The sequence below is a fragment of the Notamacropus eugenii genome, chromosome 4 (assembly GCF_028372415.1).
Source record: "Notamacropus eugenii isolate mMacEug1 chromosome 4, mMacEug1.pri_v2, whole genome shotgun sequence".
Classification (NCBI taxonomy): domain Eukaryota; kingdom Metazoa; phylum Chordata; class Mammalia; order Diprotodontia; family Macropodidae; genus Notamacropus; species Notamacropus eugenii.
The window spans coordinates 342577704-342603046 of NC_092875.1; the positions used below are offsets into that span (position 1 = coordinate 342577704).

The 25343-nt window shown below is 38.3% G+C and overlaps 1 protein-coding gene across 1 annotated transcript in view; it reads left to right on the plus strand.

Moving 5' to 3' along the window:
- PLEKHG4B (pleckstrin homology and RhoGEF domain containing G4B) overlaps positions 1-25343 on the plus strand; it is a 323118-nt gene that overhangs the window by 50733 nt on the left and 247042 nt on the right. Inside the window, exons 2-3 of the mRNA XM_072605293.1 lie at positions 16968-17029; positions 22782-22850. The gene's annotated coding sequence lies outside the window, so the exon portion shown is untranslated. The remainder of the gene's footprint in view (positions 1-16967; positions 17030-22781; positions 22851-25343) is intronic.

Sequence of the window (25343 nt, forward strand, 5' to 3'; positions counted from 1 at the left end):
TGTGTTTTTTAAAATGCAGTAGAACAGATGGATAAATAAAAAGAAGCAAGAATTGGCCATGCCCTTTATTCTAGGATATGGGACCACAGAACAATAATACATTATCTTCCAATCTGGGCATTCACTGGATTTCATTTATGCTGACAAGGGTCCTGAGAAGGAATGACAGGACAATTACAGGGCTTGGCTTTCCTCCTGAGCATGTTGGGAAGAATGAAGTACAGCTTTGAATCTACCCCAAAGGTACAGGCCTTGGCCTGTCTCAAAGTCTTGACATTTTATATTTATAAAGGTATAATGATGGTGTCAGTGATCTGAATGCACTGAACATAAGGAACTAAAATATTTTCACTGGGATGTGATTTCTTTCTACAGGCATCAGGCTCAATTCCCTTCTCACTTTAGTGGGTCACTGTGGTGAGGGATAAAAAGACATCTTTGGTGACCAGCTTTCTGTTCATAAGCTTATCTGCATAGAGCTAGGTCAGTCCTTGAATGATGGACCTTCTCAAAGATGCTCTTCCAACACGTTCAACATGACTAAATTTATGTTCCATTGGGACACCCTTATTAAAACTCAGGGTCACTTGCATGCCATAACGAGGCATCAGAGAAGGACCTGAGTGGAGATAGGGATTAAATATATTAATATCAGAAGTTGGTTTCAATAATAGTACTTTTGTCAAAATGGAGAGAGGTCCTTTTTATTCCTTATTAAAACATTCTCAGTTTTCTCTAAAGAGATGAAGAAAGGAGAAAGCCAAAACAGGATTACAAATTATGTTATGTTAATTATGTTATAAAATGAAGTTTTATGTTCTATTCCTTAGAACAAATGTAGAAAATAAAATTATTTTCATAATTAAAATATAATGTGCCTTCTATTTACATAATAGCTACATACCTGAAAAGGGGACTGGATCAATGGATTTAGAAACCTTAAAAGTTTATTTTTTATTATGATCATATTTAACAGATTAGAGATCCCAAGTGACCTGTAAATAGCTTATTGAGCATCGTACAGTTAGAAAACAGCAGAAGCAAAATTTGAACACAGGTCTTCCCATTTCTAAACTCCTAGTGACATCAAATTTTGGTAAATCAGATTAGTTATATCCATTAGGAAAGGTAACCATCAAACGAAATCAAAGTGATAATCTTTTCTAAACTGAATAAAACCAACCTCCTTTGTAAAGCAAATGGATTATACAAATAATCCCCTCTTTTCTTATTTGTCTGTTTTGCGAGTGAATTTTTAGATACTGGCTTTTCTTAAAACAAGTCTTACCTGTAATAAAATAAGTGGGGGAGAGTACTGTAATTCCTTAGTTTTCTACTATTCAGATATCATCTAGAAGTCTGACCATCCAGAACCCGGTCACCAACTTGAAGGAAGTCAAAAAGTTCTTATAGAAGTGAGGGAAACAATAATCATGAAGCCCATGTGTTTTATAGTAGAGAGATGAAACCACGCACAGGTTAGTTTATTGATTTAGAATTACATGTAAAATTATGGCTACTGATTTAACCATTTTTCTAACCCAATTTCCCCTGGAAATCTTCAGTTCTTCCTTGGTTATAGCAGATAGCATATTAGAACTATCTAAGGTCTGCTAAAAGCTGATATACCAAGGTTGGATAATTCCAATGATTCTAGCACCTCTTCTGTACAAATGGTTTTGCACACAATGAAACCTCTTATCTTCAATTTATACATTTTTTACGTTTACTTTTTTTCCTGGACCCATTACATTTCTCATCTTCCTAATGTGCTATGTCTTGATATCTGTATAGAATGTCTCACAGTTTGCACTCATTTCTTAGATCTAGTCTCTTAGAACAGAGTTCCTGATACAAGCTGCTATTGTGTGTCTAACATCTGCTTTAGAGATCTATGCAAGCCTCTTCTACGATCCCACAGATGGGGGGGGGGGCGGGGAAGGCAGAGTGGGATAGAGAGCATCTCATTACAATGTGTTCATGAGGGTTTAACATCTTTAGAGATGTCTCTTGGGCTGATGGCCAAGTTCACACTAAGAAAGATATGGAAACAGTCTGCTGCTTAAGAAGACTCTATGGGTTGCCCAGAAAAGGGAAGTTTAAAATAACTGCTTTACTCACTGACTTCTATATATGTTACTGTCCTTAATATTAAGGTGCAATAAGCACTATTCTGGTTAATTTATTCATTTCCAATGCTTTATACTTTCATGATGTTTGCTATTACTTTTATTCCTGCCCCACAATTTCTGACAGGCTTGATCAAGACAACAAGGAAGGATTCAGCAGGTCTTGTCAAGGATACAGCTACTGCTGACTTTATGGTACAGATTCATCACTGCCAAATCCTCTGTTCTCTGTGCCAAAGATTACAAGGCAGCTCACAGCGTGAGTGAGTTCCATAGAGACATATACAATATAAGAGGAAATCAACATTCAAGGAAAATCCACCTGCTCTATTTATCAGACTCTTGTAGGACTACTGCTCCATTGGGAAATCTCACTGGTCTCTACTGCATCCCCATCCCCTTCAGACAAATAGTCCTTCTGTAGCTCTATAATTTTGTTGTTGTTGAGTTGTTTCAGTTGTGTCCATCTCTTTGTGACCCCATTTGGGGTTTTCTTGATAAAGATAGTGGAGTGGTTTGCCATTTTCTTCTCCAGCTCATTTTACAGATAAGGAAACTGAGGCAAATGGAGTGAAGTGACTTGCTTAGGTTTACATAGCAAGTATGTATCTGTGGCCGAACTTGAACTCAAGTCCTCTTGACTCTAGGGCCAGCACTCTGTATAATAGCTGTGTACTAGTACACTAGTACTGAAACTTGATCGTCCCAGCTTTTACATGCAGACTCCAAGCATGCAAGAGACACAAAGGCAATCTTCCTAGCCTCATGGTTGCTTCCTTTTGTTTTCTATGACTCAGCTATCCTGGCTTTCTGATTATAGTAACCATTTTATAGGTATAATTTTGTAAAGCTTATTTCTTCCTAAATGCTATACCTGTAATTTGTGTAACTGTCATAAAGTGATCAGAAGCACCTGGCTGTGACTGTTTGGTTCAAATGATTAGGTTTCTTGTGGATATTAATAATCGAGTCTCAGATTATTACATGATTTGTCACTTCTAATTTCCTTCAAAAATTAGCTCTTTATTCCATTAAGAAAAATTAAGATTAACTAATTGTTATTCATGTGACATACTTAAAGAGGGTTGTGATTTATATGACTTAGAGCAAGATTTAAGAAAATATCAACACTTAAGTGCAGTAAGGTGCCTCATACAAATATTTAACTGTTGTCAGTCGCTGATTAGTAGAAACTTTATATCCTTTCAATAATGGTGCTTTGTGTATCCAAAACCTCAGAGGATTTGTATACAGGACCCCCCACATTTGGAGTTCAAGTGATTCTTCAGCTCCTCTTTTGTTATTGGTTCTTATAGTCCTAACCAAACCATAGTATCATTTACTGTTTCCTATTAATCCCAGGAAAGGCTTTAGAATTTTTTTTTTAACTTATACCCTTCATTGTTCTACAGACCTACATGGTGTAGTGGGGAAAGTACAAGATTTGAAGTTAGAGGAACTAGCTCCAAATGCTAGTCCTACCACCACATACGTGACTTTTAGCAAACTACTTAATCTACTAAGGAGAGCAAGCTGTCAAGAAGCTGAGGTACTTGGAAATCAACTTATTACTCCCAATGCATAAATGAAGAAGACACAACTATCTTTCTCAACCCTATAGCTTACAAAGGCCAATCTGGAGGATGGGAATGGAAATAACGAAGCCTTCATGCTCTCCTTAGAGCCAGATCAGCCCACGATGGCCCAGTCACTTCTATACCTATATCCTAATGGTATTTCCATGATGGCAGCATCTCCACTTCCATAGGCTTCTTCTGATTGGAAAGTTCTTCTCTAAACCTTGGTTTGAAGAAGTACCCATGCCATTTTCATTTTTTTAATCTAAGACTCCTTTCAACTCTAATTTTTATGGTCCTAAGTGTGATGATTATGTGAAACAAGGATAAATCACCTTCCTCTTCTTTGATGAGAAAAAGAACTATCAGTATTATCTACACATTACATTTTTCTAATCACTGCAGGCTTCCAAGTGGTTTTATACTTTAGACTCTGCCAATGATGCCTGAGAACTAGTTACTACTAATTTTTAAAGTATAAAGTTTCACACATAGAAGGCACTTAAAAATGTTTGTTAAATTTAATTGAAGTGAGTTCTTTATTGCTAAATCCAATGATTTTTTTCCTCATTCCTTATCCATTTTTGCACCTTTGGTACTGTTGAATATTCCTGGATACTTTCTCCTCCATCAGTTTCTGGACTTCTCACTTGTGACTCCAAGAAGCTATAGCATACTCAGTTGCCATATCCCAGCAAAACTGTTTCAGCAGATGGGCTAAACCAGGTTGAGGGCAACCTACAGGGCTCCAACCTGTTGGTGAGTTTGGAGATGTCTACTCCAAGCATGTGAAGACTTCCCCCAGTGTAATGAACATAGGAGAGCAATTTGTTCCAACGGTCATGAAAGCAGCTGAAGCAGGCACTGTGGAGTGCTTAGAGACAAGTTAGACATCGAAAGTGCCAAGGTCACCCACTGCATCCTGGGCCATCGCCAGTTGTCCTGCCTTTTGTCTTGCCACTGGGCTTCCGTGACTCTGAGAGAGAGAGTGTGTGACTAATGACTATGCAGCTCTGCCTTGCTTAAATCCAGTTCATGCAAACTCAAGACATCACCCCATGATGCCACTGGTCCTCTTCAAAAATGAAGAACAAACAGCAACAATGTTAGGGGTTCTTAACATTTTTTGTATCATGGACCCTTTTGGCATTTTGGTGAAGCATCTTAGAGTAATGTTTTTAATGCATAAAGATATATAGGACTACAAAGAAAGCGATTACATTGAAATATAACTATAAAATATTTTTAAATTGTGATATGTTAATATATAAAGCAAAAGGCCTAATATCTTCTGTAACTTTGTAGTGAGGAGCACAAACTATATTTCAAAGTATCTACAGCAACTTTAATGTAATTTAAAAATATCCGTGATTTCCATGTTTTCCATGTGATTTCCATGATGAACTACTGTGGTTTCAACATAACTAATATAGAAATGTTTTGCATAATATCAAATTGCTTACCATCTCAGGAGGGGGAAGAGAATTTGGAACTCAAAAATTTTTTTATATGAATGTTCAAATTATTTTACATGTAACTGGGAATAAAATATTATTCGAAAAAATACTACTATGGTTTTGTTGTATGCATTTATAAGTAAAGGACATTCTAAGTTTCAGTTAGAAGTTAATGAAAATAAAGATGTAAATTATTTTCCTATCCAAGTTCATGAACAATCAGAAATCTATCCCCAGAATCCTTGGGGGTCCATGGACCCCAATTTAAGAACCTCTGCTCTATTTATAATGTACTCTTTTCTCTCTTTCACTGTCTCTCTATCGCTCTCCCTTTCCCATGTCTCTCTCTTTTTGTTCTTCTTATCCCTCTCCCCTTCTTCCCTTTATTATTGATCTCATCAGCTCCCATAGGTTCAACTATCATCTTTTTGTATACCACTTCCAGATTTACACATCCAACCCTCATCTTCTCCTTTACTCCATTCCTACATCTATAACCATCTGAATTTCCATCTAGATATCTCAAAGGCATCTCATGTTGAAAATGTCGAAAACCTAAATTATTACCTTTACCTTAAACCCAACCCTTTTCCTAACTTCTCATTGCTGTCATGGGTATCATCCAAGGTACCAACTCCTAGATTGTCATTCATAACTCTTTCCCACCATAACTAATTGGTTGCAAATTTTATTAATTCTCTCTAACATGTCTCACCTCTGACCCAATCTTTTCACTCACTCCACATCCATGCTACTTCTGGTACTTATCATCTCTACCTGTCTATTCCTGTTATTTCTGCATCCAGACTTTTATTTATGAATCATCTTTATGAATTTTATGAATTATCTTTGTGAATTTATGAATTTTCTTATGAATTCCATCTTTCACACAGGTGTCAAAGCAATATTTCTAAAGGCCTGACCATGCTTAAGAATCTTCAGTGGTACCTTATGCGTTTAGGGATAAAATACGAGCTCTTTTTCTTTGATATTTGAAGTTTTTCACAATAATACTCCAGAATTTCTTTTCAGGATGATTATTTTTTATTCCTTTTAGGGAACTCTACTTTCTAATCAAGTTGGTCTACTCGCTCTTCTTCATATGTGACAGACTATAATGCCCATCTCTAAGCCTTTGCCTAGGCTCTTCCTCATACCTGGAATGCTTTCACTTCTCATTTCAACCTTTTGGAATCCCAAGCTTCCTTAATAGCTCGCCTCAAGTAAGCTTTAAGAGGGATATTGTGATTCCTCTAGTTCAGTAATTCTCAAAATGTGGTCTGGAAGCCCTTAGGGGTCCCTGAGGCCTTTTCAGTGGATCCTTGGGGTCACAGTTATTTTCATAATAATACTAAGATGTTTTAATTTCTAATACAATAAATATTGATAGAAGCCACAAAAGCTAACTGAAGGGGTCTCCAAAATTTTTAAAATGTCTTAAGGGGACTGGAGACCAGAAAGTTTGAGAATGGCTATTCTAGTTGTTAGTGACCCATCTTAAAATTATTTGGTATTTAATTCATATGCATCTGATATTTACTTACCAGTGTATATGTTGTAATGACTGATACAATGTAAGCTCCCTGGGGGCAGTAATTGTCTCTCTATTGTCTCTCTATCCTCAATGCTTCATATAATTTTTAGCACATAATAAGTTGGTTGCTTGGTTGTTGTCCTTCATCCTCTAAGACCAAAATTGACATCACTGTGTTGGAGACAAGTTACAATGTGTCCATCTGTGACTGATCAAGCCAATACGAGCTCGAAAAGCTCTACCACAGATCGGGCACAAATAGTCCATGCGAGCTTGGGGTGGATTCTCTAAATTTGCGCATCTCAAGTTTTTGTGTTTTTTTTGAGTTACTTCAATTCTACTTGGCTCATAGAACGCAGCACCTTCTCTGATGTGGGCATGCTATGCTGACCAATCCTATGCAAGTGTTTCCCATGTCACAAAATCAATTCCAAAGTACTTAAGAGAGACCCTGAGAGTGTCCTTGTATCGCTTCTTCTGACCACCATGTGAACGCTTGCCCTATGTGAGTTCTCCATAAAATAATCTTTTTTGGCACATAATGAGTAAACGTTTAATAAATGTTTATTGATTGTTTATTAATCTAATCGAAAGAGTCTAGTCCTTTTTTTTCCATTCCAAGAATTTTTTAAATGCTGATGCAGCACATTTCTCTCTCAGAGGTAAAATATAGACTAGTTTCTCGATACTGGCTCCTGAATATAATACTAGTAAGCTACAACTGAAGCTCCTTTAGTTTGTAATTATTTATAGCTTTCAGTGAATGTTCTTATGCCTTTTTAATGAAAATTTGCCCTGCCTCTCCATTAGTTTGTAAGCTCTCTGAAGTCAAGGAAGACAATGTCCTTCATCTTGGTTATTTTGTTCAAATCACCCCACACAGGCTAATGCAGGATGTGGTGGTTCCCACAATGGAAACTCAGTAACATTTGATTGACAAAAAGGATACCGTCTCCAAATGAAACCACAGAGGACGTGTAGGTTCTGTGAGGAGCCTGTAATGGCCTAAAATAGAACTTGACCATGATTCAGAGATTAACACAGAAGTTCTTTTTGGAAACCCCAAGGGAACATTATAGCCAGCAATTAAGCCTTTTGTCTTCAACCGAAATGGATCACGTGCAGCTGCTTTAATATGAGGTGAAAATATTCTGTTAACCCCTACATGGAAAGAAGATACTACTGGCCAAGATGCTAGCCTTGTTAACAGTCACTGATAATGATCTGGAACTTTGCAAACAGTACCTCATTTAATCCTCTTAGAAACCTGTGGGTAACAGCTTCCTTCAAGTTCCTCATAAAATGATATGAATATTAATAGCTAGCATTTATGTGGTGCTTTAAGATTTGCAAACATGATTTCATTTGATCCTCACGACACTCCAGGGAGACAGGTGCTATTATCTCCATTTTGTGCCTGAGGAAACTGAGGCAGACAGAGAGGTCAAACACACAGCTAGACAGTGCCTAAGGTGGGAGTTAAATCCAGTTCTACCTGACTCCTGGTTCTATGATCTATCCACTGCACTACCTAGTTGGCTCTGTTATTATTATATAATTTTTATATAGCATGTGAAGGTTTGCAAAACATTTTAATATGTTATATCATTGGATCCTCATTTGGATCCTGAGAGCTATCATGTTCTTTTACATATGATGAAATGGAAGCTGAGAAAGGTTAAACAACTTGTCCAACGTTCATCAATCTCAATCTTAATGAGGATAGTAGAAGCATAGAATATTGGATCTGGAAAGGATCTTAGAAGCCATTGAGTCTCCTTGTCTTTTTTCCGGATTACCCTGAGATTTGATTGTCAGCCTCAATACAGTCACTGAACTTGACTGGAAAAATTAATTCATTGTGAAAGAGGTAATTGCTGCATTAGGAAGGAGGATCATTTTAGGAATTTAGGAGTGTATTGATACTTTTGAAAGGAACATTTACTTATTACTCTAGAGAATGCTGCATTGAGTTTGCTTAGTTTGTATTGCTAACCAAACAAGATGCTATTTTAAGACTATCCTAGGTGCTGTATCAAAAGCATAGAAACTGGGTATCCTTGGCATTTTGTGAGATAAACAGTACACAAAAGATTATGTGTCCATCTTTAGTGTAATTGTCAGTAACATATGACATTTAGCTCATCCTGTTCACCCTAGGTTGGGGATGTCTTACCTGACTGTTTGCCTGCCTGATCCTTTGCAGGATTGTTATCCTTATCCTGACCTCCCAATTGTGGGTATACCCTGAGGCTCTGCTGGGGGCTCTTTTTTCTCAACACTAAACATTCCCTTGGAGACCTCATCAGCTCCTATGAGGTTCTGTAATCTCAGATGACTCTCAGATTTTATACAGGGTACTCCAAAAATCTTTAAGCTGTTAAAGCTTAAAACTAGTCCCTCTTTCCTGATGTCCAGTTCCATATCAACTGCCTATTGGGCATTTTGATTAAGTCACCATGTCCAAACAAGAATTCATTAATTTTCCCCCTTTCCCTCCAGAACCATTTCTCTTCCAAACTTCCCTACTGATGTTGAGGGTACCTTCCAGTTAGACATGTTCACAACCTTCTTCTCTCTTACCCCATGTAGCTCATCAGGTACCAGGTCTTGAGGACTCTGATTTCATGACATCTCTTAAAGTGTCTCTTTACTTGTTTTGACATGGTATGGGCCAACATCATCTCTCATGGATTACAATAGCCTCCTAATTGGTCTCTCTTCCTCAAGTTTTTCTCTGAACAGCTGCCTCAGTAATTTCCCTAAGGCAAAGATCTGACCATATCTCTTTCCTTCTCAGTAAACTACAGTGTTTCCTTATTTTCTCTAGGTCCAAAGCCAGATTCCTCTGTTTTGTGCTTAAAATCCTTTACCACTAGGCTCTCATCTACCTTTCCAGCCTTATTATACCTTAAGTCCCCTTTACACATAGAGCAGCCAGATTGGCTTTTTTACTGTTTCTGTTTCCCAATAATGCATTTACCCTTTCTTTACTTTTGTATACAATGTGCCCCCTGCCTTGAATGCACTCCATCCTCTCCTCTGCCTCTGAAAATTCCAGCTCTTGCTGGAGACCTTTCCTGATCTCTCCCCCCAAGTCTCTTCTCTAGTAGCTGTGTACACAACTTTTTATATACTGATCTATGTACATTTAATCTCCCCCATAGAATGATTTCACTTTGGATTTCACTTTTGCCTCTGTGTCCCCATTGCCCTTCACTACGTCTGGAACATAATAGGTACTTAATATTGCTTGGTGATTGGTTGATTGATTGTGAGGCTTCCATCAGAAAATACTGTTAAGAGCTTCAACCTTAGTAAAAGCATATAAGCTCATAAGCTTTTCTAGACCAACATAATCTCACCATAGCCCCGCCATAATTTAACAAACCCTTGCTCCTAGGGTGCCTAATCCCTGGACATGCAAGTCCCCTCTGTATTCTAATTGACAGGAAGCACAGAGTAGCTCACCCAGCTGTTTTATGACTCAGACCAATCAGGAAACTCTTACTTAGGGGACCTGGGATGGCAGAAATAAAATATAAGGGACTCCGACCCACATGGTGCTTTCTTCAGTCTCCAGCTCTTTGCTATAACAAAAAGAGAAAATGAATGGGTATTTTTTGCCCCAGCTTTTCCCTCCCTCCCTCCCTTCCTATAGCAACTTGCAGGGCAAAGACATGTGGTTTTCTAATAGGGGACATCCTTTGTCAATGGAGCCCCTTCAGATGCTTCCAAGTTTGCCATGGACTTGGTAGGGCACTTTGGGGCAATTTTCCCTTATCTTTGCCCTCTGGTGAAAAATCCTGAGTGTATTGAGGCAGCAAAAGGAAAAGTTTTGAGAAGGGGAGATTTGGTATCATCATGAAGATTATATAGTCTCAGATCTTTGAGGGAATCACTGTTATTATTATAAAGATTATATAGTCTCAGGCCTCTATAAAGACCTAATTGAAGTTTTTATAGACTGAACTTTGGCCGCTCAGGAACGTATCTTATATTTATCATTCAGTATAGGATGGAGTGTCTCTACAATGTTTTCACCCAATGTGGTGTTTCTGTGAAGCCCATTAACTTGGGTAGGGCCTCTGTGTAGTGTAAACATGTTATTGGAAAGGGTACCTTTTTTAGTCATTTTTCAGTCATGTCCAACAAGTTTTGGAGTTTTCTTGGCAAAGATACTGGAATGACTTGCCATTTCCTTCTTCAGCTCATTTTATAAATGAGGAAACTGAGGCAAACAGGATTAGGTAACTTGCCTGGAGTCACACAGCCAGTCCATGACTGAGGCCAGGTTTGCACTCAGGAAAATGAGATTTCCTGACTCCAGTCCTGGAGCTCTATCCTCCGTGCCACCTACCTGCCCTGGACAATACAATGTAGACAATGTTAATTTTTGGTTCTCTAAGTCAATATGCCTCCACTTTTTTATTTGAATTTGACACCACTAATATACAACACTCTCAGGTATATCTTTGTCAAAACACTGTTTTCATCATGTTATTTCCCTGCTTCAGAATTTACAATGGCCATCTAATAGATCAAGTACAAACTCCTCCATTTTCTTTCCAGGGTTTTCCACTGCCTAGCCCTGACTCCGCATTCTTACTTCCTGCTAACCCTGTAGGATGAACCTTTCTCTCTAGTTTGTTTGGTATCTTCTCTGGTGTCAAGGAGCTCCATTTAAAACACAATGGGCTTTAAAAAGCTTGTCTTTTCAGAGCTATATTTCAAAAAATCAAAAATGAAAACCACACAGAACCAAAAGTAAATTGTCCCAGCTTTTTTGAAAAAAGAAAGTAATAAAAACAAACAAATAAATAAAATGAAGGGGTGAAGAAGAAGATGATGATGATGATAGCAGCATTCCCCAATTTCTGCTTGAAGTGGCAAGCTGGGTCCCCTGCCACTCTTCACAATATGTGAAGAGGAAGAGTTGAAGGTGTCTCTGAAACATCTTACCTAGAGCTACAACTAGTTGGTATTAACAACAAGCATTGATCTCATGGAGGCACAATATATAGCTCTTATTGGGGGGTGGGAAACTATGGTAGAGTATAGACCTATGAACTCTAAAACCAGGAATGGTAGTCCCCCTTAATTTCCTCAGCCTCTAGTAAATCTAACAAAAGCTTTATTATCTAAGAGCAAAAGTTCTGTATGGCTGGGTGTTTTGAAACAGTCCACCATCATCATTTTATAGGTGGGAAAATTGAAGGTGAGAGAGGTGAAAGAATTTGTTTAAAGTCAATAGCTAGGAAACAGAGGAGCTGATATGGAAGTTCTTTATTGACTATACCATGCTGACTATAAAGAAATGCAAGGCAATTTGGGAAAGGGGAATTAGACCTTTGCCATTTGTTATGGTATTTTGATTGTCTAAAATCCAGTAACGTAGATTTTAGACCACTTGAAAGGTAACCCAAGTCCATGGGGATAGAGTGGAATGGAAGTGATCTGTGGTATTCATGAGGGCATCTAGGTGGTGAAGTGAATCCAGTGCTAGGTCTGGAGACAGAAAGACTCATCTCCGAGTTCAAATTGAGTCTCAGACATTTATTAGCTGTGTTACCCTGGGCAAGTCATTTAACCCTGATTGCCTCAGTTCCTCAAGCATAAAATGAAGCGGAGAAGGAAATGGCAAGCCATATCATTATCTGAGCCAAGAAAACCCCCAAAAGGGTCATGAAGAGTGAGACATGTCTTAAGTGATTCAATAACAACAACAAATGGTATTCACAAACTCAGATCTCACAATTAATTATTCTGTAGGAGGATAAAGCAGCTTTGGGGCAGAGTGCACTGACTTAAAATTTTGTGTAAAATTAAAACTACTGATTTAACCAATTAAGTCATGTATTTTACCAGAGAAACCCTTCTGTTTTTATTGGTTACAACCTTCAACTCAAATCCAAATTGCTGAGTTGCTAGGGGATACCAAGAAGGAGGATTTATTTTTTTTGTTTTTTGTTGTTTTTTAAAATTTTCTTTAAATTGTGAAATTTCCATATTCTCTAGGCCCCAGATCTTTACTATATGAAGAATTTGGGCCATTGCTATCCCATAAAATGGTTTTCATGCTGAACTAATTGCATGCCCCTGTCAGTCTTGAGGCAAGTATCATTGTTTATCCTTCATTCTCAAAGAGGACCATGACATCATGGAGATGATGCCATGACTTGCAAGTAAATTGGATTTAAGTGAAGGAGGGCTGAACACAGTCACCAGCCTCACTGTCTCCTCCAGACACATCTAGGTCCAGTGGCAAGATCTAGATCAGGACAACTGGAGATGGCCCTCTGAGGCAGCTGTCACAGTGAATAGAGTGCTGGCCCTGGAGTCAGCAAGATCTTGGTTCAAATCCAGCCTCAGACATTTGCCAGCTATGAGACCCTGGACTAGTCACTTAACTTCCGTCTGCCTCAATTTTCTCTATTGTAAAATGGGAATAATAGCAATGCCTATCTCACAGAGTTATGAGAATCAAGTGAAAAATATCTGTAAAGTACTTAGCACAGAGCCTGGCACATAGTAGATACTTAGTAAATTCTTGTTTCCTTTCTCCCTTCCCTGTCAGTATAGATTTTTTTCACTTGTTGCCTAATAAAGCATTTTGGAAGATGGAATTGGGATCTGAAACTATCTTGACAGTTTAATGCATGGGCCATATCTAATATTATAGGAATTTAACAGGGATAAATGTAGAGTCCTGCACTTACATTTAAAAAAGAAAGGAGGGAAGGAAGAAAAAAGAGGAAAGAAAGAAAGAAAAAAAAGAAAGAAGGAAAGAAGAGAAGGAAGGAAGGAAGGAAAGAAGGAAGGAAGGAAGGAAGGAAGGAAGGAAGGAAGGAAGGAAGGAAGGAAGGAAGGAGGAAAGGAAGGAAGGAAGGAAGGAGGGGAGGGAAAGACAAATCCACCAACTGCCCAGGTATAGAATAAGGGAGATGTGTGTAGACAATAGTTTGTGTGAAGAAGACCTGGGAGCTACAATGGATTACAATAAGAACTATGGAGTGATGTGATGGCCAAAAGAACTTAGCTGATCTTGCTTGAGCTGTATTAACTGAAGTATAGTATCCAGAAAAAAGATTATAGACTGCCTCCATATCAAGTCCTGGTTAGGTAACATTTGGAGTATTATGTTTGGCTCTGACCCCACTGACCATTTTTGTTTTCATTTCGCCTTCACTTTCACTCCTCCCACCCTCTCCATCTGGAGCCATATCTCATAAAAAAGAATTAAAAAGAAAAAAAATCAGTTCAGCAAAATTTGCAGATGTACCCACCAAGTCTGACAGTATGTACAGTATTCCACAGTCATAGCCTACCACCTCTACAAAGAAGCGAAGGAGGTGTATTTTCTGAGTACCACTTTTTGGAAGAGAAGTTGACAAATGCCTAGAATGCTCTCCCTTGTCATCTCTCCCTCCTGACTGCCCTGGCTTCCTTAAAGTCCCAACTAAAATCCCATCTTCTCCAGGAAGCCTTTCCAACCACCTCTTAATTCTACCTTCCCTCAGTTAATTATTTCCTATTTGTCCTGTAATAGAGCTTGTTTGTACATATCTGTTTGCTTGTCTCCCCCAGCACTTAACACAGTGCCTACCACATAGTAGGTGCTTAATAAATGTTTACTGACAAAATGGAGGGTGTCTAGAAGAGGATGACTAGGATGGTGAAGGGCTTCAAAGCTATGTTGTATCTGATGAAGGAAATGAAAATGTTCAATGGAACCTAGAAAAGAGAAGACTTAGGGGAAATAAGATAATTATCTTCTTTTATATGGAAAATTGTTTTGTAGAAGATGGATTCTGCCTATACTCTAATATTCCAACTTGTGTTCTTGACATCATGATATAGTCAAAAGAGCATCTATTCTGAAGTCAGAGAGCCTTGGTTCAAAACCTGCCTGAGTCTCTTATGTGTGACTTTTCAAAAATCACTTGCCCTCCCTGGACCTCATTTTCCTCATTTGTAAAATGAGGATCTTGAACTAGATGGTCTCAGATCCTTTCCAGCCCTAGGCATAGGATCCTATAATCCACTGATCCTATTTTGCCCTCCTACCATACTGCATACCACTGCAATTATGATCTTATTAATACCATAAATATTCATAAGATATGAATACAGAGCTGATTATGTCAATTCTACACAAAGACTCTCCCAGTCTCTTAATTCTTAATAATTAGTGCCTTAATAATAAAGTAATTAATTAAGCTTGATGATTCGTGCCTTCCCTCTTTTAATTATTTCCCATTTATCATCTACAGAGCTCATCTGTACATATTTTGTTTGCTTGTTTCCTGTCTCCCCCATTAGACTGTGAGCTTCTTGAGGGAAGGGACTGTCTTTTGCCTCTTTTTGTAACCCCAGCATTCAGCATTGTGTTTGGCAAATGGCAGGTGTGTAGCACCAATTCACAGAGCCTACAGCAGCCATGAATATGCTGGCATAATTCTGAATCATGAAATGCAGCAGACTCTCCACAGGGAAGACAGAACCAAAATATTCATTCAAACACTGGAAAGCCAAATCCCAACACCAGAAAGCTAAATCCATCATAGCATCAAAGAAATCTATACAAAATAACAATGCAGAGGGCAACACCAGCCCCAAACCTTCTCTCTGTTAGGCTTTCTCACAAAGAAAAACTCACAGCTAACTGCCTGCTTCCTCTCTCCCTCAGTTCTGATTTCTCTCTGACCAATTTCCTCTCAGCTCTGCTCTAGCTCCTACTCCACCCTTCCTGCTCCACCCCTTCCTATTCCATGTGACTTAGACTCATGTAACTCAGGCTTCAGTGTGACTTAAGCAGGTTACATGGACCTATTAATAGGTGGGAAAGATCTTCCCATTAAGAAGCAAAAATGCATTATCAATACAAGGTGCTCAATAAATGTTTAGTAACTGACTACTAATTGACTGTCACTGTTTACTAAGTCCAGTATCAATGGCCAGAGATACCAAGCTCCATGCTGACCTGGAAAGAGGTCTGGGCTGTCTCCAGTCATCCTGATGAATATTTGGTCATTGGATCCAGATGGTTCAGGAGGAGAAAGTGAGGCTGGTGACCCTGCACAGTCCTCCCTCACTCAAATCAAAGTCAAGTGCAAGTCATGTCATCATCTCCCTGTTGTCATGGTTCTTTTCAAGAACTAAGGACAAACATTTCAACGATAACAATAGACACATGTGACCCCTATGGACAATCACAAGTGCTGAAGAATTGTCATTCAATGAAACCTTGCTAAGAGGAGGCAGAACTTTTGTATTTAGTGTCCTGCTTTGAAACTTTCTAACCATGGTTTTTTTCATTTATTAAATTTGTTTTCAATGTTCTACAATCACTTCCATATATCTTAGATTTTTCTCCTCCCTTCCCCTCCTTTGCCAGCCCCCCAAGACAGCATACAATCTTATATAGTTTCTACACATACATTCCTATTAAATACATTTTCACCTTAGTCATGTTGCATAGAAGGATTAAAATGAATGAGAGAAACCATAAAATGAAACAAAACATAATACAAAAGGAAATGGGCTGTTCCATTCTGCAATCCAATTCCATCGTTCTTTTTCTGGATATGGATGGTGTTTTGCCTCGAGTCCATTGGGAATTTTTTAAGCCCTTGCATTGCTGTGAAGGGCTGTCTATCAGAAAAATTCCTTGCACACTGTGGTTGTTGCTGTGTACAAAGTTCTCCTGGTTCTGCTCCTTTCACTCAGCATCAGTTCATATAAGTCCTTCCAGGCCTCTTTGAAGTCTTCCTGTTCATATTTCTTGTAGCACAATTGTATTCCATATACATCCATATATCACAATTTGTTCAGCCATTCCCCAATTGATGGGCATCCCCTTGATTTCCAGTTTTTGGCAACTACAAAGAGAACTGCTATAAATATTTTTGTACATGTGGGACCCTTTCCCATTTTTATAATCTCTTTGGGATACAGTCCCAGAAGCAATATAGCTGGGGCAAAGGGCAGGCACATTTTTGTAGCCCTTTGGGCATAGTTCCAAATTGCTCTCCAGAATGGCTGGATCAGCTCACAGTTCCACCAACAATGAGTTAGTGTTCCCACTCTCCCACATCTTCTCCAACATTTATCATCTTTCTGTTTTGTCATGTCTAACCATGATTTGAGATATTTAAGTTAAATGGGTTTTACCCTAGGAATGTGAATGTTTTTGCTGTTCTGAAATGTTTTAGGTGACATTACTGTCTCAGTATTGATTTTATCTCCTTTTTTTCTGTTTCCTTTATAGCTTGGAGTTAGAGGAAAGCCCAGTTACATGTAAATCAGACTGCTGGTAGTTGAAATTCAAAGGTAAGAGGTGAATTTTGTATTTAATACAAATAAATATTTATTGAAAGTAAGGTGCTACACTGGATACAAGGGAAAATATAAAAATAAGCAAGATTATTTTTATCTAGTGATTGTGACTGTGAAAAAATGTTCTGTAGGTGATGAATTCTGCCTATACTTCTTAATATCTCAACTTGTTTTCTTGCCATCATGACATAGTCAAAAGAGCGTTTACTCTGAAACCAGAGAATCTTGATTCAAAAAACCTGCCTCAGTCACTTATGTGTGTCCTTTGAAAAATCACTTAACCTCCCTGGATCTCAATTTCCTCTTTTGTAAAATGAGGGGATATATAGGAATGTGATGAGAAGACAACTGTAATAGAAGGTAATTTCATTATTAAAATTCAATTCAACAAACATTTATTATGTATATATGTGGAAAACAGTATTAGACATTGGGAATGAAGGGACAGGTAATGAAACAGGGACTGATCTAAAAAGATCTTATAATCTAATGGCAAGAAAGACAAATATACCAAAAAACTATGCTACAAGGGAAAATGAGGTATTTACAAAGAAAAATTTCATTCAGTATTCTATGAGAGACTTCAGGCAGAGATCACTTTCTGCAGGGGAGAAGCGGCTGGTCACAGAAGGCATCTGTATGAGCCACGAGAAAAGAGAGGAACTTCAGTGAATGGAGGTGGGGAAAAGTGTCTTTTAGGCATGAGAGGCAGTGTGAGGAAAGACATGGAGAGGGCAGGATGAGAACAGGGAGAGGGCAGGCCTACTTCAGAGATATTGCACATTCGGTTCCAGACAGAACAAAGTAGTAAAGTAAATAGTGCAATAAAGTGAGTCACACAAATTTTTTGGTTTCCCAGTGCATATAAAAGTCATGTTGACACTATATTGTAGCCTATTAAGTGTGCAATCATTTCTTGTCTAAAAAAATACATCCCTGAATTTTAAAATAATGTTTGAAGATGCTAACCATCATTTGAGCCTTCACTGAGTTGTAATCTTTTTGTTGGTGGACGATGTGGCTTGATTGGTGATCGCTGCTCACAACTGGTCATTGTGGTGGTTGCTGAAGGTTGGGGTGGCTGTGGCAATTTCTTAAAATAAGACAACAGTTGATTGACTCTTCCTTTCACTTGAATACTCAAGAAGCCCTTGTAGGGTTATTAATTGACCTAATTTCAATATTCTTGTGTCTCAGGGAAAAGGCAGACCTGAGGAGAGGGAAAGAGGCTGATAGGCAGGTCAGTGGAGCAATCAAAACATATACAACATTTATCAATTAAGTTCACTGTCTTCTAGGAGTGCAGTTTGTGGTACTCTGAAACAATTACAATAGTGACATCAGAAGTCATTGATCACAGATAGCCATAACAGATATAATAATAATAATAATGAAAAAGTTTGAAATATTAAGGGAATTACCAAAATGAGACACAAAGATATGAGGTAAACACATGCTCTTGGAAAAATGGCTCAGATAGACTTAGTCAACACAGAGTTGCCACTAATCTTCTGTTTGTAAAGAACACAATATTTGCAAAGCACAGTGGAATGAAGTGCAATATGACAAGGTATGCCTGTACTTCACTTTCACTCAGAGTAAAGTATACCAAGGGAAGTTGTATGAGATAAGATTGGACAAGTCAGTTGGAACATGAAGGCTGGAATAAATTGGAACCAAGCAACATCAAAAATGTAGTGTTTGCTATTAATTTCATTGCTTATGCTTCAATATTTCAAAGATCAATGATTTCATTGATGAGTACACTCTCTCTCCATTCTATGCAGATGTGTAGATGGTTTCATGAATTGCTGTGTTATCACCTAGTGGCTAATTCTTTGGTGAAAAAAGCTGTCGATCTGTGGTTCACAGATACAAATTCTGCCAGCAGGATGGTACCAGGAGCTTTTTCAGTTTAAGTAGGAGCGGCCAGACGTTTTGCTTCAATGGCATATTCTTCAGGAATCCAGGATCGCCCCCATGCAGGGAGAAGGGAGCAGAAGGGCTTGCACTGGATGGTCTCTGAGGTCCTATATTAATAAGATATGAATACAGAGATGATTTTGTCAATCCCATGTTCTACAGGAAGGCTTTCCCAAACCTTGGTAATTCTTAGTGCCTTCGCTCTTTTATTTTCTATTCATCCTATATACAGCTTGTTTGTACGTATTTGTTTGCTTTGATCTCGATTTATTACATTATAGGGACAAGTTAATAATGAGAATTTCAGCAAAAACAAAATTCTGAGTTAAAGTACTTTGAAAATTACATTAAGTAGATTGTAGGATTAGGTAGAGAAAAGCAGAAATAGTATCAAATGCCCACTAACAGCAACTTTATTCCTTTGTGGCTCAGAGGTTACTAGCCTTTCATTGTATGGGAAGATTGAGTTCATTGACATTTTAAAAAATCCAGCTACAAACTTCTACATCATCTCTTGAAGTTTTAATTTCAGATCTTGATATCAGTTTTACCTCAATGTACTGGATAATTAATGCAAAATTTTATTTTGGGCACAAATTATTTGGACAGTTGTACAAATTATCCACTTAGGTTTTATTCAGTTCACCTCCTTAAGAGAATGGAAGAAACATCAGAATGATATTCTTACCCTTTCTCTGGCCTTGTATGAAGGCCAACTTTAGTTATTTTTATTATATACTGAATACTTCCTTCTTTTCTATTATTTTGCCATTTTTCCAGCCATGAGAGTATGGGGAGAAAGTTTAGCTGTGAAGGGGCCTTGTACTCCCACATGTCACATGTTTTTGAGCAGGTCCTTTATTGTATCAGTTAGTGAGATAATCAACTTAAAGAGAAGAAATCAGTTGAGGGTGGGAGAAATATTACCCTTATTGTTTTTGTAGGAAATTACTTCTTCAACCAAGTCATTCTGTCCACGGGAAACCCCAGAATCATAATCACTGAATTTAAGACTTGAAATGACTCCTTCGTTTTAGAAGTGAGGAAATGGAACCAAATAAGTGGAGTGACTTGACTAAAGTCACACGGTCAGATATGGAAATTGAGCCCAGTCTCTTAACTACCTTCAGGTCTTTTGGATTTGGTCTTTTTTCCATGACCCCCTCCTTAAGGACCTGTAATGCAAAAGGCACAATCTTATTCCTTTCATTGCTATACTGAGCACGTAGCAAAGAGTCTGTTCAGAGATTTCGCCAAAACGCTTCATCACTAAAAACTCACTCTCCCACATGTACGCGATGCTTAATATTCTTTAATCAAGGCCAAATGACTCACACTTAGAGCTGAGACAGAATGAAGATACTCTTAGGTAAGAAAATACGTTGACTTAAATTCAAACTAAGGAGTCTAGGACTTAGGTTCAGATCCTTTTCTGATAGTAGGTATTGATAGTGGTGAAGCACTTTCCCTGATCTCTCCTCCCTACCCTCCTCCTCAGCTGTCAGTGTCTCCTCCTTCCTCAAATTACCTTATATCTATTCATCTCTGTACAAGTTGGATCTCTTAGCAGAACGTTACCCTGGGAGGGTATGGGCCATATTTTTTTGGTTGCTGTTATCTTTCTAACCCTAGCAACTAGCACAGTGTCTTGCATCCAGGAAGAACTAAAAATTTTTTTTCAATTAATTGAACAATACAGAATGGTCAATACTGTACCTAGAGAACGAGTGAGAAAAGTCTGCTATATTCATACAGAATAATTTCCTTAGCCGTTTCCCAGTTGATGGGCACTTGCTTTGTTTCCACGTTCGTTTGTTTTTTCTCCACCACAGAGAGTGCTGTTATTAGTTTTTTGTTACGTATAGGATCTTTTGGTCATTGACTTCCTTGGGGTATATGTCATATATGAAATCACTGGGACACAGGGTATGAACGGTTAATGGCTTTTCTCACATAATTCTAAGATGTTTTCCAGAATGCTTGAAATAACAAACAGATCCACAAAGAGTGTATTAGTATGCTTCTCTTCCCACAGCTGTATTCTTGATTAAACATATTACATTGTTGTTATTGTGCAGTTGTGTGACTCTTTGTGACCCCATTTGGGGGTTTCTTGGCAGAGGTACTAGAGTGGTTTGCCATTTCCTTCTCCAGCTCATTTTACAGATGAGGAACTAAGGCAAACAAGTTTAAATGACTTGCCCAAGGTTACATAACTAATAAGTATCTGAGGTCAGATTTAAACTTATGAAGAGGAGTCTTCCTGACTTAGAGCCTGGCACCTATCCACCTATCCACTCTCAACTAGCTACCCTAAAGACATTATATTAGTCAACATTTTAGGGTTTTTATTCTTAATGGAATTGGTAATATACAATAATTGATCAAAATTAGAAATCAAATATGACTTTCTTCACACACAGGGTAGGGTCATTTTTAAAAAAATCTCATGTAGTACGTACATCCTCAAAAAAACCTTTCATGCCTTTAATGAACCTGCAGTTACCAACTGCCCTGTCATGACTTTTTCCACTTATATTTGAACGATGTGTCACATTCTACAGATAGTTGTAAGTACTCATATAGAGTAACAGCATTCCTAGAATATTTCAAAAATTGCTTTGACAAATGAACAAATCAACCTGAGGAATACTCATTTCTTCGTATATTTAAAATCCACTGGCTTTCTCTACATAAGACACGATACTAATGGTTTCCCCAATGATTAGTTTATTCAATGTAACTGGATTTCCTGGGGCTGCCCCATTGCTCAGGGAGAACAACTATGTATTATGCCTTATAAATAGTATGCACTGTGTGAGATGAAGAAAAGATTGTTCATTGGACATCTCCCAATGCAATTTGCTCTTCAACACAAAAGCAAACATTAGAAAGTAAGCCAGTCTTCATAGATTCTTTATGACAGCCAAACACAGAAGTCCCTTCTTCTGAAAATTTTGCCACCTGTTTGTGGATAAATCTTTAAATTCTCACCAGTGCAATGGGAGACTGCGAAGTTTGCCCTTTGCTTCTAACTCCCAGGTTTTGTACCCCCCTTCCAATGGTTTCCATATTTATAAGTTGCCTAATTGAAATGTCATGAATTTGTAGAATATCAAACATACCCACACTCAAAAATAATTCCACAATGCATTGCAAAGCCAAGAAATTTATTTTTAGACCATCCACTGTTTTGAGTTATCCTATATCAATACAGGTAATAGGGATTTTACTACTATAAACCAGTCAAACTTTTGGTGAGAGGTTTATGCTGTGTATTTAAAACTGCTAGGGGGAGCAGGGAGTCTGGAAGGTATTATACCATATACTGACAGTCCTCCCTGAAGTTTGGTGCTTAATAAAATGCTTTTTAAAAAGAATGAGTATTCGAGAAGTGGTCAACATGCAAAAGGCAATTTGATCGACGTAGGATAATCAAGACTAGGAGAAAGGTTCTTGTTAAGCCAGAAAGTCAGCAAAGCATAGCATGTTCAGTGACCCTAGGAAAGTATTTGGGCTGAAGTTGTAGAAGGATGTAGGGAAGCAAGAGGACCACCAACAAACAAGGAACAGGAGAGAGGGAAAAGTGTTCTTAACATGAAGAGCAGGTGCTCTTTTGTAATGTGGAGTGTGGAGCTGTCAGAGACTGAAGAACAGAGTTCTTCAGCCTTCTGTTTGACACCCTGAATTCTCATTCTGGCTCTGACACTAAACTAAACTCCCCACATAGCTTTGGGAAACTCATTTTACCTCTTTTTGGCATCAGTTTTCTTTCCTGTAAAACAAAAGGGTTCAACTAGAAAATCCCTCTTGACTCTTTCAGATCTAAATCCTATGAACCTGTGATCTCTAAGCCATTTCCTTTGGAAAAACTGGAGCTATATCTGCAAAGGTAATTAGATTTTTGAATGAGGCACTCAAGTAGTATAAGAAAAAATGAAACACTTTGGCTTTAATAACCTGGATGTTTCTGTTCATGATCATTTGTGGTATAGATTTTCTACTTAATTGACTTAATTTGCCACCTCATTTTTGTGGGCAGATGGTAAGGCTTTTTGGTGGTAAGGAGGCATCTTTATTTTTTTAAAGTGAAATGTGTAAATAGATGGGAAGATTCAGTTTCTCCCCTGTTCCTGCATCTTCTGTGTATGATTACATAGTCCTTTACAAAGAACTAATTAAAAAAGCAGAACAAATGAAATAAACTGTGAAGAATCTGAAAATTTCCCCCTGCATCCCTTCAGTTTGTCTAAACAGTTTCAATAGGAGATCATAATAGGATAGCAGATCAAAGAACACAAATCAATTCCTTTCTTGGGAGCCAAATGGGACGCTAATGCTCTCCAGTGTGGGAACAATCTTGCAGCTCCCTTGTGACAGTACGGCTAACATTTCTTTTTACTGTGAGGGCATTGTCCAGGGATCCAGCCTCAGATTTCAGTTGTCACAGGTAATCCTGAAGCAACAAAAAAAAAGAAGTCATTTTTTCTTCAGAACTTATGTTTCCATAAGAAAAAATTATTGAGGATATTTCAAAACTGGCATCTGAAAGATTTGATATCAGCTCTATCTGTTTATATTTAAGGTAGCCCTCCCCGTAGCAATGCAAACAAATCTAGTTTCAACTAAATTTATTGACGTTATCATCCACAGATGAACACACAGGTCGTGGGAACACCCAAATCCTTGCATCAGAATTGTCAACTCTTAAAATCTGCTTAATTAGGAAATAAGAACCTAAATCCGTTAAATAAACTGAGAAGCCCAGAGAGCCTTTAACAAATGGTCTCATGACAATCCTTCTTCTTTCTGGCATTTTAATGGGATGTGTATGGTAATACACTCACCACTAACGTTTCCTCCAGAAGGCTGAAGACAGCATGCTCCTGGCACTCCATAACTGATGAATTCACGTTCCTTTATCATGACAATGCTATTGCATTTTGACCTAGAAATAATAATGGACTTGATTTTACTATGAGCATAAAAATTATATAGGAATGACTATGCACCTATATATGTGTATGTATGTATCTTTCTGTAACATAGACATGTATATATGTCTGTACATTTTGGAGTGGGCTCAGTGTCTTACTTTCCCTTTCCCTCCTTAAGAAAAACTGAACTCTGAGAAGATAGAGGGGTGGGATGGTGCTCTGGGATTTTTGGGGGCGTTCCTAAACTCTAAAGCCCACAACTTGCTGAAGAAGGGAAGTTTGTGGCCTAAGAAATGGCACGAAAAATTGGGACCTACTGTCACAGCAACAAGCAGTGGGACTTAATTATTCTCACAGATGTTCACAGCAGTAACTGTTTGCATAGAAAGAGAAGACTCACAGTGGGTGTTCTTAAAAAAGAAAAAAAATTAGGGTGGAAGACAACACAGATGTATTTGTACCAACTTTACAAGCTAGCCAGTATTTTGTTTCTAATAAGGGCGCAAGTCTCAGTTTAACCCTAATATATTTTCATCAGATTGTCTCTGACCTTAACATGCCTTTCCCCTTACTTCTTACGTGTTGCCTCCTCCATCCCTGTACTTTCCTCCAGTATTTAAAAACTTCTGTGCTTAGAAGCTTATGAGCTAGAAATTTCAAGGTCATTGATTCCAGTGGCCTATGTCCCATCAGAGAAGGGAAACGGCTCAGAAAAAACAGAATGAGACTTAGCCTATAATACACCTGACCTGATTCTACATCCACATTGTCCTGGTGTATGAAGTGATGATGGACCCAGGAGTCCTACCGATGGGACTGACCAGAATTTAGGGTACTGATGTGCCAGCTCCCAGAAACAGCCTCCCCCAAGACAATCAGGGACTCCCTCCTTCTGCCTTGGACCCAGGACTGTTGTGGCTTGGATTCTGTGGCTGTCTTCTTTGTTTTATCCCTTTCCTGTGTCACCTTGAAGGCTTTGGCTTCTACCCCAGTTTGGGAGTGGGTTCTGCCCCATTCTCCTCCCTTCGTTTTCCTGGCCTTTCTTCCTATGCTCCCTTGGGTGTTTCCAGTTAAATCTAATGATTATCCATTCAATTTGCTAAATTAAAGGGCCTATTGATTTCAGCTATCATGTATGTGCACTTTGAGGTTTCCAAAATGCTTTACTTTATTTTATCCTCACAATAACCTTTGGAGATAGGTGCTGTTATTACTCTCATTTTACAGATGAGGAAACTGAGGCAGACAGAGGTCTGTGACTTACCTAAGGTCATACATCTAGTAAATGTGTGAGGCTGGGTTTGAACACAGGTCTCCCTGACTCCAAGGGCATCCCTCTGCTATCCCATGTTGCCTTTCATAGTTGGAATTGTTTTTCCCTAAATTACCAAAAGCTTGTCAGGAGGCAGTATTGCTCAGTGGAGAGAGTACTGGATCGATGGCTAAGA